The following is a 3,958-nucleotide window of genomic DNA, read 5'->3' on the forward strand; positions in this document are numbered from 1 at the left end:
GACTCAACCATCTGTTCTACCTCATACTCAGACGGGCAGCTGGAGATTTGGGAGCTGTGAGGAAGCAAGTGCGATTGGGGTGACACCTTTGAGGACTGGAGTATTTGTGATGTTGAAGTTGATGTGGAGGAGAGCCCACTTAAAGGAGCACTTGATATCCGCTGAAGCACCTGCTGTTTTTGTGCCTCATCTGGAATTTGTAGCGATTGGCGTGGCCGTAAGAAAGGGATCTTATCACATTGTCCGCTAAAAGAAGTAGACATTTTAGTTTGGCTGGAAGATGGTCTTTCTTCTGCAGATGTTACTGTTGCTTTAACACCTACCCCACGGACACAACCTTTTTTCCCCTTCCCAACACGCCTATTCCCCTTTCCACCAGCAGCAGGCCTTTTTCCACTCATTTTGGTGGTTAACTAATTCACAACTCTGGAGTTGTTTGCACAAAAAAACAATGGATGGGAACCGAGCAGAGCTGAGTGGCCAAACTGTGGTATTAGGCCAAAACTATTGGCTGGGTTAGATGCAGAAAAAAATTATATTCAATTTGCAACCTGATGGAGGTCAGTATAGATGGACTAATAGAGAAAGTCCCACACACAGCTAGAAGCCCAAATATTTTTTCAGAGGTAGATGCAGAAAAAAAATATATTCAGTTTGCAACCTGATGGAGGTCAGTATAGATGGACTAATAGAGAAAGTCCCACACACTGCTAGAAGGCCAAATATTTTTTCAGAGCTAGATGCAGACAAAAAATTATTTTTAATTTGCAACCTGATGGAGGTCAGTATAGATGGACTAATAGAGAAAGTCCCACACACTGCTAGAAGGCCAAATATTTTTTCAGAGCTGGATGCAGATAAAAATTATTTTTAATTTGCAACCTGATGGAGGTCAGTATAGATGGACTAATAGAGAAAGTCCCACACACTGCTAGAAGGCCAAATATTTTTTCAGAGCTAGATGCAGAAAAAAATTATATTCAGTTTGCAACCTGATGGAGGTCAGTATAGATGGACTAATAGAACAAGTCCCACACACAGCTAGAAGGCCAAATATTTTTTCAGAGGTAGATGCAGATAAAAATTATTTTTAATTTGCAACCTGATGGAGGTCAGTATAGATGGACTAATAGAGAAAGTCCCACACACTGCTAGAAGGCCAAATATTTTTTCAGAGCTAGATGCAGACAAAAAATTATTTTCAGTTTGCAACCTGATGGAGGTCAGTATAGATGGACTAATAGAACAAGTCCCACACACAGCTAGAAGCCCAAATATTTTTTCAGCGGTAGATGCAGAAAAAAATTATATTCAGTTTGCAACCTGATGGAGGTCTGTATAGATGGATTAATAGAACAAGTCCCACACACAGCTAGAAGCCCAATATTTTTTCAGAGGTAGATGCAGAAAAAAAATATATTCAGTTTGCAACCTGATGGAGGTCAGTATAGATGGACTAATAGAGAAAGTCCCACACACTGCTAGAAGGCCAAATATTTTTTCAGAGCTAGATGCAGACAAAAAATTATTTTTAATTTGCAACCTGATGGAGGTCAGTATAGATGGACTAATAGAGAAAGTCCCACACACTGCTAGAAGGCCAAATATTTTTTCAGAGCTGGATGCAGATAAAAATTATTTTTAATTTGCAACCTGATGGAGGTCAGTATAGATGGACTAACAGAGAAAGTCCCACACACTGCTAGAAGGCCAAATATTTTTTCAGAGCTGGATGCAGATAAAAATTATTTTTTATTTGCAACCTGATGGAGGTCAGTATAGATGGACTAATAGAGAAAGTCCCACACACTGCTAGAAGGCCAAATATTTTTTCAGAGCTAGATGCAGACAAAAAATTATTTTCAGTTTGCAACCTGATGGAGGTCAGTATAGATGGACTAATAGAACAAGTCCCACACACAGCTAGAAGCCCAAATATTTTTTCAGAGGTAGATGCAGAAAAAAATTATATTCAGTTTGCAACCTGATGGAGGTCTGTATAGATGGATTAATAGAACAAGTCCCACACACAGCTAGAAGCCCAATATTTTTTCAGAGGTAGATGCAGAAAAAAAATATATTCAGTTTGCAACCTGATGGAGGTCAGTATAGATGGACTAATAGAACAAGTCCCACACACTGCTAGAAGCCCAAATATTTTTTCAGAGGTAGATGCAGAAAAAAATTATATTCAGTTTGCAACCTGATGGAGGTCTGTATAGATGGATTAATAGAACAAGTCCCACACACAGCTAGAAGCCCAATATTTTTTCAGAGGTAGATGCAGAAAAAAAATATATTCAGTTTGCAACCTGATGGAGGTCAGTATAGATGGACTAATAGAGAAAGTCCCACACACTGCTAGAAGGCCAAATATTTTTTCAGAGCTAGATGCAGAAAAAAATTATATTCAGTTTGCAACCTGATGGAGGTCAGTATAGATGGACTAATAGAACAAGTCCCACACACTGCTAGAAGCCCAAATATTTTTTCAGAGCTAGATGCAGAAAAAAATTATATTCAATTTGCAACCTGATGGAGGTCAGTATAGATGGACTAATAGAATGATGCTATGCCCAAAAGATTTTACTTCACTAGGTGCAGTAAAAAAATTGGTATTCTATACACAGGTGGTATATCTTGCAACACAGATAGGCTACTCCACTGACTAACACACTCTGCAATAGGCCAAAAAGAATTAGCTTTGCTAGATTCAGCCAAATGCTGTGAAAAAAACTTGCACAGCACTGGCACAGACCTGCCTGGCAAAAACTGATAGGAACTGATGTAACCTAGTACTGAAAAGGACTGCAATTACAATTAGTCTTTACTCCCACTATCTATCTATTTAAGAGCACAGACCTGCCTGATAAAAGTCGTAGGAAATGCTGTAACCTAGTCCTTAAAAGGACTGCAATCACAACTATTCCCTACTCCCAAGCTATCTGTAGATTTGTGCGAAAATTGGCTTGAAATTAACAAGGTATAGCGCACACAGCAACAGTGGTGCCGCCTAACACGCAGCTGCAGCAGTGAGAAAATGATGGCGACGGGGAAAATGGCTTGGTCTTATAGGGCAAGGACATGTGACATACACTGCCAATGACACATGCCCTTGCTTGTGTGAAAAAAGCACTTCGCTCCGTGTGTGCGCTGCTGATAGGCTGACAGATTGCACCTCCCCACTGTAAATGCGGGAAAGAGAAAAAAAAATGGAGATCTTCATTATTCCTGCAGAGATCCATCCCCTGCCCCTCCCCCCACCCCGCTGTGCACTCAAACTGCGTATTAACATTAATTTTCATCATTACTGAGAAAAAATCCAGTTATGATTTTGGTGCACGAACAGTTATCAAACATAACCTCGAACAGCCGAATTTTTCTCAAATCGTTCGTGTTCGCCGAACGGCTCGAACACCGCCCAAACAGCTCGAATTTGAGATTGGCGAACAGTTCGAGTAGAACAACGCTCATCTCTAATTCTCATTTTACAGCAGGTTGCCAAGAACGCCAGTTCCGGCCAGCAGCGTGTGCTCCAAAAAGAGATCTGGGCACTGATGAAGCGGCAACAGGTGGAACTATCTGGTGGTGAGATAGGTAGCGTGAGAATGTATGACCCGTTCCCTATTGCCATGCCCCCAAAAAGTGAGATGATGATTTGGTGCCGGGCAGCTATTGGTCTAAGAGGTAGAGACTACCAAGCAATGGTAGAACCCGTCTACTCAGACAGTAGGCCCACAATTTTGACAGCACGGGGGGTGGTCGATGTACGCCATGGGAGGGTGCCCGTTCGCATCATAAATATCGGGGAGAGAGAAGTACACCTGCCCCGGTATGCCACGCTAGCCAAATTGTTCACCATCAACCAGAACTCTGTACAGGCCGTGGAACCCTTGCCTCCATCTCAACCAGAGGAAGGTAACGGCTCTAAGAAACCAATGGAGGACTGGTGTCAGCA

This window comes from Phyllobates terribilis, unplaced genomic scaffold (assembly GCF_046119375.1).
Source record: "Phyllobates terribilis strain yellow unplaced genomic scaffold, ASM4611937v1 Scaffold_1__5_contigs__length_1240528914, whole genome shotgun sequence".
NCBI classification, from domain to species: domain Eukaryota; kingdom Metazoa; phylum Chordata; class Amphibia; order Anura; family Dendrobatidae; genus Phyllobates; species Phyllobates terribilis.